Source organism: Siphateles boraxobius, unplaced genomic scaffold (genome assembly GCF_051911475.1).
Source record: "Siphateles boraxobius isolate OS27281-9 unplaced genomic scaffold, OSU_SipBor_1 25, whole genome shotgun sequence".
NCBI lineage: Eukaryota > Metazoa > Chordata > Actinopteri > Cypriniformes > Leuciscidae > Siphateles > Siphateles boraxobius.
In genome coordinates, this window is record NW_027508866.1 from 24621883 (window position 1) to 24633923 (window position 12041).

The following is a 12041-nucleotide window of genomic DNA, read 5'->3' on the forward strand; positions in this document are numbered from 1 at the left end:
TTTCTGCTACAAAGCAGACTTGCTATTTAATGTCTCTGAGAGTGGCTAACAGAGCACATGGCTAAACCCACTCAGAGAACGCAAATTTATAAATTGTTAAGTTTGAATTATTCTGACTGACTCTAAGATTGTTTTTCCCAAGTAGATTTCCACAGTAGATCAGATTTGTATGCTCCCGAAAATTTGCGTCAGATAGCGACGGCTATACTTTGGCACTAGTTCAAGTGTACTTGTTTTGTAGAGACGGGTTTTTCCGTTTAGGGCAGCAAAAGCGCTGCTTGACCAACCTAAATTTGGGTACGTCTAATCTACCTCAGTCTTAATTTATTGTGACGTTAGATAAGTCTATGTGAGAAATCACGGGCTTGGCCAATCCAAACTATTATAGGGAAGTATAGTTGGTCAACTCATGCCTATAATAGGGCCAAAACCTCTACTAAAGTAAAATGATTGAATTAAGTTCAAGTGTATGCAATTCAAGGGGACTAAAAAGAAAAGTATCTTTGATTTTGTTAGGGTGAATCCGACCTTCTGAGATATTAGTAAAAAACCTCTGTTTGGTGACCCAAAAACTGGCGAGATTGATAACGTGAGACCCGCAGAAGTTGCGAGGACCTCTGAGCGGCATAGTTTCCTAATCTGAGCGGGTAAAACATAGCCTGACTACGTCAGACTTCGTATATCCGCTCAATTTCATTTCACTTCTGTACTTAGTCTGAGACATCGACATGTCTCTCAGTTTTCCTCTGGCCTGAAAACAGCCGTCCAATCAACGAACAGAGGGCGGGGTGAGAGCCGTGACGTAGACGCTAAGCGCCGAGTTTAAGATTGGAGAAATCGAAAACGACCCCGGATATGGAGACACAGGACGCAATTCGTTCTGTTGTGGAGAACATTCCTGGTATTTCCAAACTGAAGGCCGAACAAGAAGAGTGTTTGGTACACATTTTGAATGGAGGTGATGTCGTGGCCCTACTCCCGACAGGTTTTGGTAAAAGTTTAATTTATCAAATATTACCGATTGTCAGCGAGAAACTAGGGAGGCCAAAGGCCGGCAAGGCGATAGTTGTGATTGTGTCCCCCTTGGTTGCACTCATGGAGGATCAGGTTAAGGAGGCAGCAAAACTCGGTCAGCCATGTTAACTCCGGTATTTCGCTCGATGGTTTAGTTTTCGCATCGTACATGTGTTTACAGTAGAAGTTCAATGCGGCTGAGCCGGCGAATAACACACGTCATAACCAAACGTTATGTGATTAGCTTACGGGTAACCAATGATTTTATACTTCAGACAAGCGACAATTCAGAAAAGCGAAAAAGACAATTTCTCCAAATTGCAATGATCCTGTTTGTATTTTCAAATTTGTAATTGTGCATAACATTGTGCTCATAGAACACACTTTATAGTTGTTTGTGCTACATGCACATAGCCAATTAAGTTTATTCTTTAAAACACATGATTGCTTTACTGCAAGGGTTGTATGAAACACTTAGGTAAAGGTTGTAGATGCCATGCATTCTAGGCCATGTATCTTGTGTGAACTGGAATAATTGTATTGGAATTGCATAGCAATTTCATGTTGCATGTGTCTATGTTGAATTTGTTTGTCTCCTTGGTGATAAACTGCTATTTTCAATATAGCTGCAGTAAAACCAGGTACAGGAGCATAGAATTACCATGTGGTTACAATGTGATTCACAAATGCATTAACCATGAAAATGCTTTACAAATTAAATCCATCACATCTAGAAAAAAAGGCGAATGTGCGTCTGGTCGAGCCCGATCTCATGAAAGTGCTTATCTTAGCATGTGCTTACGGTTCATTGGGTGTTCACAACAGCGGAGTTCCTCATTGGCTTTCACCGCTGTTGTACATACAATGCACGTGCCGGTACAGCTGTGACTGCAGGGCCAAATCAAAAGCAAAACGAACACTTTGACAACTAAGTTGTTCCAGAGACCAGACATAATATTATTTAATTTATATTATTTTTTAGATAATATAATTGTATTATAACTCAAATTATAATATACATTATATTGTTATCGCCAATCAGGGCATTAATTGGAGAAAGTGAAATTAATCCTTACAATTTGATTTCATTGGTGTGCTAGCCAGTGCCAAAAGGGGAGGAGGTGTGCTTTTATTTTTTGCTTTTACAAAAACACTGCGAGAAGTGTGGCACAGGTAATAGGAAACCAAATCATCCTCCACTGAGGTGCACCAACTCAAATTGAATCTGATCAGAAAAGTAAATTTACACGGAGGGTGTGAAATGCTGAACATCAGACAGAAGTACCACAGCCTTTTGCAGGTCACAAGAGATCTGCACTAATGTGGACACCACAAAAAAAGCAAAATGCTAAGCAGGCAACACCGAAACAGGTGAACTTATTACTGCCCACAGATTTGACTGTAAAGAGAGCAACTTTGAAGTAAAGCCATGGGCAACAACCCATTTGATCTTGTGACAATATGTGTGAGAAAAACTCGGACTATTGACACAGCAGACTGTGAAGGCTCAACTGCAAGGGCAGCTTTTAGGTGTCACACACTGCACTGAAACAACAGCAATAATTCAGGTCAATGAAACTCAGTTTCACATGACAACTGGAATTAAAATTGCAATGGACATGATAATGGAGCGAGTAAAAGAATTCCACATTTGAATCGGAAGCTGTTGAAAACATAAAAAAAAGTGTCAAAAAAAGTGTCACTTCACTAAAGATCTATTGTCCATCTCAACTCAGTTTCACGTGACAACTGGAATTAAAATTGCAATGGACATGATAATGGAGCGAGTAAAATAATTCCACATGTTTGAACCTGAAGCTGTTGAAAACATTTTAAAAAAGTGTCAAAAAAAGTGTCACTTCACTAAAGATCTATTGTCCATCTTCACACTAACAGAATCGGATAGCTTCACACACATAGGATGGTAAAGCTGATCCAATGAAGACAGTCTAACAGAGACGCACATAGCATACGCTATTCACAACACTCACATTGCCAACTCATGGGAAAACACTGTAATATACATATGAATGGCTACAGTCACAAATCAATGATGCAAATTATAAAGCAGAGACTTGAAGTAGAGTTTACAATATACTTAATTCCAGACAAATGAGAACTGAAAAGTCTGTGGCCTATTCCCAATTCACATACTATCTGTCCTAAATAGTATTCGAAAATAGAATTAGTACGTCCCAAATTTTAGTATGTTGAAATGAGTGTTCCAAAGATACCCGGATGGTCTACAAATTCCGGTCAGAATCCGAAGTGCAGTTCGATGCACACTCTAACGGCTAATATTGCCCACAACCCATCGCGAGTTGGAAGAGGATTCGGTTAGAACTACAAACACGAGTGAAAAGTGTTAAAAAACTACAGACATGGAGGACACACGAGTCTGGCGGTTATGTAGAGAGGTTTAGATAAAGGGGTTTGAGTGATTAATTATCAGTATCTAAGCTGACGAAAATGTATTTATTCAACATTGTCTAGATTATATTGCATCTGCAGCAGCATTGTGAACTTTTGTAAAGATGTTTAGCCATTACCTTTTCAATGCATCATTATATTCAAATTTCAAACACATGATGAGAGTCTCCACATGAAAGACCCACGACTGGCAGATGAACGTGCTCTCCGAAACGGTAGGAAATCAAATTAGATTGAATGGAGGATTTTAACTGTGACGAGATGATTGACAGGGCAGTTTACGGTGATGCACGCGACAGATCTGTCCGTTAAAGATGCCGTTATAGTATGTCCCAAAGCTTGCCTACTCTTTTGCTACACACTCAAAAGTATGTACTTTTTCTTCACAAAAAGAGTACATACTTTTAGGTCGTAGTATAATTAGGCGAATTGGGACAGGGCCTGTAATTTAAATACATGATAAATGAGGGAAATGAAAAACACCTGTGCAGATCAAATGAATCACCATGACAACTGATAAGAGGCGGGACAAAGGAAACATATGTGACTGAAAATAACAAACTAAAAGTCCACAAAAACGAAACTAAGATGAAAACATCATCCAAACAGAACAAAACTTTGACAAACATATTTAAGGCCCAAGCTCTGAAAGGGCGAAGGCCCTATTGTTTTCCTAAGGATTATTTATTAGGGCCCAAGCCCTGAAAGGGCACACCGTCAATTTAAAATGAATGTGCTATATATTAGATCAATATACAGTATTTGTTTTCCTTAAAATTGTAATCAACACTAACTTTATTCTCATCTGAATTATAAATAACTTATTTCTGTATAAAATAATACTGCCATTAAAAAACACATTTGATTTTCTATTGTAATCAATGTAGAATGTGTAACTTAAAAATAAACAAATTAGTTTTCTGTCTGAGGACAAGAAATGAAAACCAATGCATTATAATGAATGTCCAAAAGATAACCTACAACTGTCACCCACACACACACACACACACACACACACACACACACACACACACACACACACACACACACACACACACACACACACACACACACACACACACACACACACACACACACACACACACACACACATTGTGCATTCCAGCATTGCAATCTTGACATCACACCCTGTTCATTATAGCCTTAATAAAATATAATAATAAAATAGTCAACCTAACATATAAAAATTACACTGCTCTGTTTAAATAGTCAGAAGTACAATTACAGTACAGTAAGCACCGCTCCACTGTGATGTTTCCAAGCACATTTTTGCGCATGTGAAGAGGATGATTCTTTCTGTCGATTTTGGAACGTGAGTGAAGTACAAAGCCTATAATAAAGAATAGTTTAGCATCCAAATACATCGCAAATGTTGAAACATTTTGATTCTAATGAGAGAGTTACGTGAGCCCAACACCGCTTACTTTCACTTTAGCTTTAAATTAGTTAGTTTTTGCTTGTTTATGTTTATTTTTTTATTATATATCTGTTCTGAAAATCATTCAATTTAAAGGATTTGTTGTGGAATATTTTGAGTGTATCATAAAATCAGAATAATTCTCTCGTTTTAGTGATTCCCTAGTTATTTATTTATTTTATTCTTTTCATTGTTCTAATCAGGTCAGGCAAGTAAAATTCTCTGTGTCTTGTCCCTTACATTTTATTTGTAATATATATATATATATATATATATATATATATATATATATATATACACACACAGGTGCTGGTCATATAATTAGAATATCAACAAAAAGTTTATTTATTTCAGTAATTCCATTCAAAAAGTGAAACTTGGATATTATATTCATTCATTACACACAGCCTGACATATTTCAAATCTTTATTTCATTTAATTGTGATGATTAAAACTGACAACTAATGAAAATCCCAATTTCAATATCTCCGAAAATTAGAATATTACTTATGACCAATACAAAAAAAAAGGATTTTTAGAAATGTTGGCCAACTGAAAAGTATGAACATGAAAAGTATGCGCATGTACAGCACTCAATACTTAGTTGGAGCTCCTTTTGCCTGAATTACTGCAGCAATGCGGCGTGGCATGGAGTCGATCAATCTGTGGCAATGCTCAGGTGTTATGAGAGCCCAGGTTGCTCTGAGAGTGGCCTTCAGCTCTTCTGCATTGTGGGGTCTGGCGTATCGCATCTTCCTCTTCACAATACCCCATAGATTTTCTATAGGGTTAAGGTCAGGTGACCATGATCCTTAAACCAGGTACTGGTAGCTTTGGCACTGTGTGCAGGTGCCAAGTCCTGTTGGAAAATGAAATCTTCATCTCGATAAAGTTGGTCAGAAGTTAGACGGCTGCGTTGACCTTGAACCTCAGAACACAGTGGACCAACACCAGCAGATGACATGGCACCCCAAACCATCAGTGACTGTGGAAACTTTACACTGGACTTCAAGCAACGTGGATTCTGTGCCTCTCCTCTCTTCCTCCAGACTCTGGGACCTTGATTTCCACAGGAAATGCAAAATTTACTTTCATTAGAGAACATAACTTTGGACCACTCAGCAGCAGTCCAGTCCTTTTTTTCTTTAGCCCAGGCGAGACGCTTCTGACGCTGTGTCTTGTTCAAGAGTGGCTTGACACAAGGAATGCGACAGCTGAAACCCATGTCTTGCATACGTCTGTGCGTGGTGGTTCTTGACTCCAGCTGCAGTCCACTCTTTGTGAATCTCCCCCACATTTTTGAATGTATTTCGTTTCATATATATATATATATATATATATATATATATATATATATATATATATATATATACACACACTATATTTATATAGTTATAATAGATATTTTTTAATAATAATAATATTGACTATATATTGACTAGAGTAACTAAAGGCATGGGTGGCGGTGCCACCGGCTTGGGCCCGTCATCGCTGCTCGCAGTTATATTTCAAATTGTATCTGTGCTTTTGGAGAGGACCTTCCCTATTCCTAATGAGTCCTGTAATTTGGAGCACAAACTATGTGCTTTCTACAGATGGAATACAATACAGTATTTTAGATGCATGTGATGGAGTTACTGCATTGTGATGACAGAGCATTCAGGAGCATTTAAACTTGTGTGCAAAACAATCTCACAAACTGTTCAGGCCCTGTTATACCGTACATAAAAACAAATTACTTTAAAATGAATAGTTAAAGGAATAGTTCACCCAAAAATTAAAATGATCCTATAATTTACTCACCCTCAACCCATCCTAGGTGTTTATGACTTTCTTCTTTCAGACGAACACAATCAGAGTTATATTAAATATTATCCTGGCTCTTCCTAGCTTTGTAATTGCATTGAATAGAGTCCAAGTTTTTAAAGCTCCAAAAAGCGCATCCATCCATCATAACAGTAATCCATACGGGCTGACGCTACGCCTACTGTACGTCATATGTCGGGTCGGAGGTCACCCTTCCGCTGGAAATCAACTCTCTCATGGTCGTCACTGGAAGCCAGTGATTTTTTCTACCAAAAAAACATGGCTTTGCTTCAGCAGGAATTTATAAACCATATTTATTAATGTATGAATTACATTTGTGATGGATGGATACGGTTTTTGGAAAGTGAAAAACCCGGCTGAAAGAAGAAAGTCATATACACCTAGGAAGAGTGTAAAAAGTACATTTTCATGCCACCATCATATCATCTTAATGTACTGGATAAAATACGCAATTAAAAAAAATAATAATAATTTTATAATTTTATATTCATTAATTTTCATTTTTGGGTGAACTATTTCTTTAATATATGACTAGCTTGAAACCAATAGTAACGTCTCTAGTGCTCTGCGTTTGTCCAGGTTAAAGTCGACATGAAACGGAAGCTGTTATAGTCTTTTCTTCCCTATTGTGACGAGTGAAATGGCTTCTGGAACAAGAACAAATGTAAGGCAGGGCTTGATTTTGTTCAAGGGGAATTGATTTGATGGTTGGATCAGTGTGGTTTGCTATTGGTGGATCTCATGTGAGTGACAAGTTGCACCGCCCTCGTGCCAGTAAACACATCATCAGAGAAGAGATGTCACTGCAGGAAGGAGGGGAAGTGATTTTGATTAAAGATTATGAGGTAACATGAATTAAAAAATAATTATAATGATGTGCACAGATAAATAATTTCTAATAAATACTGCAATATTCCATTAAAAATATATATATTTTGATTTTCTTCATGAATAAATTAGAGGCATGTCCAATCAGTGCAGCCCCCTCTGTTGGTGAAAAATAATTACTACACTGATTTGTCTGGTAACCAGCAGACTGTAAAAAAGGGCCGTAAAGCAAATCCGTAATACAGTATTAACATCCGGACAAATGAAATTACTAAAATGATGTGAAATATTGTATGTGAAATATGTTATTTTATTTATGATACTGGGATAAAAGAAAATTAATATTATTTAAAGGGTAACTCAACCCCTGGTCAGAGCCTGACTCCACCCACTGGATATATTTGAAAAATTCAGGGCAGTGCCCAGCGGATGGGGGCGTTCACCTGAGACCGCGTCTCTCTGTAGGCAAGGGCGAGGTGAGGTGGTGCATGTCACGCAGTACCACAACATCCAATAGGAAAATTCAACTGCAGTAGCCACCGTTCAACCTGAAGAGGGCAGCACTCAGACAGTTTTACACCATATATTGTAGAATTAAAACACTTTATACCCAAATGTCGCAAAAATTAATCGAAACAATGAACAGCATTAATAAAGCCCCAGTCTTACAGATTAACTGAAAAAAGTTGTTTTAGGGTTTGTTACCCTTTAAATGTTTTTGTTTTTCATTGCGGATTTTATCCAGTATATTAAGATGATATATGGGGGCATGAAAATGTACTTCTTACACTCTTAAAAATAAAGGTTCTTTATTTGCCTCTATAGATCAATGAAGATCTTTTAACATCCACAAAATCTTTCCATTGCACAAAAGGTTCTTTATAGGGTTCTTTAGAACCTAGTGTTCTTCACACTAAGAAAACAATGGTTCTTGTAAGAACTGATCAGTTCTTTGGGGAACCCAGAATGGATGCTCTACTATGCTCTAAAAACAACAACAAACTATTGGAACCTTAATCATTTAGAGTGTAGAAGGAACAGTTCAAATATCCACGCCAAAAAAAGTGATTTAAACCCAAAATCGATGGAGAATCTGTAGGAAATGATATAATGTGCATTCTCAGTGCTTTGCTTGAGCTGTGATACCCACATCTCAACACGGTCTGTTTTCTTTGTTTCAACCCCATGTGTTTATATTCCAGAACACTGCTGCTATTCCAAACACATAATCTTCTTTAGTGGAGACAATACAGACAATCCACAGCCACAATATTCCTCATTCTTCTCTGTCGCTGCCATCTTGGCTCAGCACAGAACGTGTATGCCTGCAGTAAGAGCTCGCAGATACTAAAAATAACCTCAGCGGAGAGAATGTAGTCATGGTAACATCACAACGGATGCAATGGCAGGAGTGATCTCCAGAAAACATGGCTGAGTTAGAACAGCAGATTATGCGGGAAACACACACACACACACACACACCATGAATCAGATTTCGTCACGATTTAGGTCTGTGTTTTATGGTTTCTGTTTTTTTCGCACATGACTGGACAACAAGGCCATGTGTGCATGTAGATAAGGAGACAGTGTTGAATCTTTTCTCTTACACAGGGCTATATGCATTTGTTCTCCATTGTATTTTCTCCATTAGATTTTAAGATTCAAAAATTATTTTTATTTGCTGCAACTTTTCAAAATTTCAATGGTTTTGGTTCTGATATAATGGACCAACAGCTATTCAATAGACCTTCCATAAATTAGCACACTATTGTACTGCTCAAGCTATTTTATCAGTATACTTCATTTGATATGTATGAATGGAATAACAAGATGATACATTTGCAAAGATGAGTGTATAACCATTGCACGATGGGTCCAATATTGTGTCCCATGATGCAATTAACTGAATTTGATGTTGAATATTTCCATGTTGCCATAGCTGAATAAATAAGATTTCCATTGATGTATGGTTTGTTAGGATTGGGCAATATTTGGCCGAGATACAAATATTTGAAAATCTGGAATCTGAGGGTGCAAAAATTTGCCTTTAAAGTTGTCCATTTATGTTCCCGATTGTGCTGCATTCACTCACAAAAATAGATGTTTTATATATTTACGGTAGGAAATGTACAAAATATCTTCATGGAACATGATCTTTACTTAATATCCTAATGATTTTTGGCATAAAAGAAAAATCAATCATTTTGACCCATACAGTGTATTGTTGGCTATTGGCACAAATATCCCCGGGCACAGTCTACACAGTTCATGTTTACCTCCTCGCCAGAACATTTAACAGCAGCATTCAAGTAAGAAATCTATTCTTCTTAAAGCTAAGAGTGATTTTCTGTTTTTCTTTTGTTGTTTGATTCATATTAACAGCATAATAGGTTCTGCATATTACACTGCTTTCACTTTACTACAGATCTAATATACACATGCAATTTCTTTACTTGCTGTTTACATTCACACACATAACCGCCTGTGTTTATGTGAACTTTGTGTGTTTTTGACATATTCTTTGAGTATTTGATAGTTTAAGCGCAATAAGACGTGAAATTGAACTTACTTTAATACTCAGGGTATGACATCCAGTTCTCTGTGCGCTTGCTTCGGATGTGTACGCTCAGAAAACCAAATATCAGAGGTTTAGGCTGATATGGCTTTAAAACACATGCAGATAATACACTTTCATGATGATTAAAGGAATCTTCTGGAAAGGGGGACGGGGAGCAGCAGCTCATTTGCATTTAAAGATACATAAACGAAAACAGCATGTTTTTCCTTCCACTCAAAAATGGGCATTTACAACATGGTATAATAAATGATTGTCACGGTAGACACATTCTCTGTTCCTTCTCGTCTCGTGTTTATGTTGTGGTTTGAATGCACGTGGGTAGTGGGCGTGAATGTATGACATCACCTGATCCACTTCAGCTGATCCTCATTCACTTCACCAGCTGCAGTCAATCTCACCACTCTATTTATACTTACCGCTGTTCTATCATCCTTGTCAGATCGTTGTTTGATGTCGTTCGTGTTGGTGTTCCAGTGTCCAGTTCCTGCCTTGTGTTCCAGTTCCTGTTCTCCGTCTTCGTCTTTGGATTTCGTCTGCTGTTTCACCGTCACCGCACCATCGTCTCTTCACCACCGGATCCTGACCACCGAAGTCCCTGTGTCACCCGTTCTACATCTGCCTGTACTGCATCATCATCATCATCATCCTTATTAAATCTACTGTTTACTTGCATTTGCTTCTCGTCTATTATTACATGATGACAGAACGATCTGACCAGGAAAGAGAAGCAGCGAGTGCATCACAGAGATCGATGGAGGAATTCATTCACCATAGCATCAGGAGGATGGATTCGCAGCAGCGAGAGATCGGCGACACGGGACGCGCAGTACAGGCCTTGGTGACACAGGTGTCCGAGCTCACCCAGCAGATCCAACGCCTACAGGGTCCCACTGCGCCGCCCACACCGACCGTTCCTCCCATACCACCAGAAGGACCCTCCCAGCCAGAGCCCCGTCTTCCAGTGCCAGAGCATTATGCCGGTGAGACTACCTTTTGCAGAGCATTTTTGACCCGCTGTACGATGCATTTCGCTTTACAGCCCCGCACGTTCAACACGGAACAAGCGAAGGTGGCGTTCGTTCTCACTCTGCTGACGGGGAAGGCTGCGCTTTGGGGAACGGCGGTGTGGGAGAACCAACACCCATGCTGCGCCTCGTTCCAGACCCTCGCCGCCGAAATGAGGAAAGTTTTCGACAGGGCTGTCTCTGGGAGAGAGGCAGCCCGAAGACTGGCGGAACTACAGCAGGGAGAAAGGTCGGTTTCGGACTACTCTATTGAATTTCGGACCCTGGCGGCGGAGTGCGGCTGGAACGAGGAGGCGCAGTGGGATATGTTCCTGCATGGGTTGGCTGACCACGTCCAGAGGGAGATCTACGCCCTGGATCTACCCACCACTCTCAACGGGTTGGTCGACTTGGCTCTGCGGGTGGACGCTCGGCTGTCTAGGGTCGAGCGCCGAGCCCCGTCCACCCGTACCTTCGCAGGGACCGACCCTCCACGATCCAGCGGCAGGGACGTGGTCAGCCCCGTCTACGATCCCGAGCCCATGCAGGTGGGTCGAGCTCGGCTTTCCCGGGAGGAGAGGGAGAGGCGGAGATCCCAGGGCCTTTGCCTGTATTGTGGAGGAGCGGGACATTACGCATACAACTGTCCGGTAAAAGGCCAAGCCCGATAGTAAAACTGAGGCTACTATCGGGTGGGATCTCCGCTAGGAAGACCTCATCATCGATTACATCTACCTCCACACTCCTTCCGGTAAGACTAAGGTGGTCAGTCCAACAGCACGACTGCCATGCACTTCTGGACTCTGGGGCTGAAGGTAATTTTATGGACCACACTTTTGCACAGAAGATTCAGATTCCCCTCAGACCCCTCACTCACAGAATTGCCGTTCACGCACTCAATGGACAAGAACTCCCCACCATT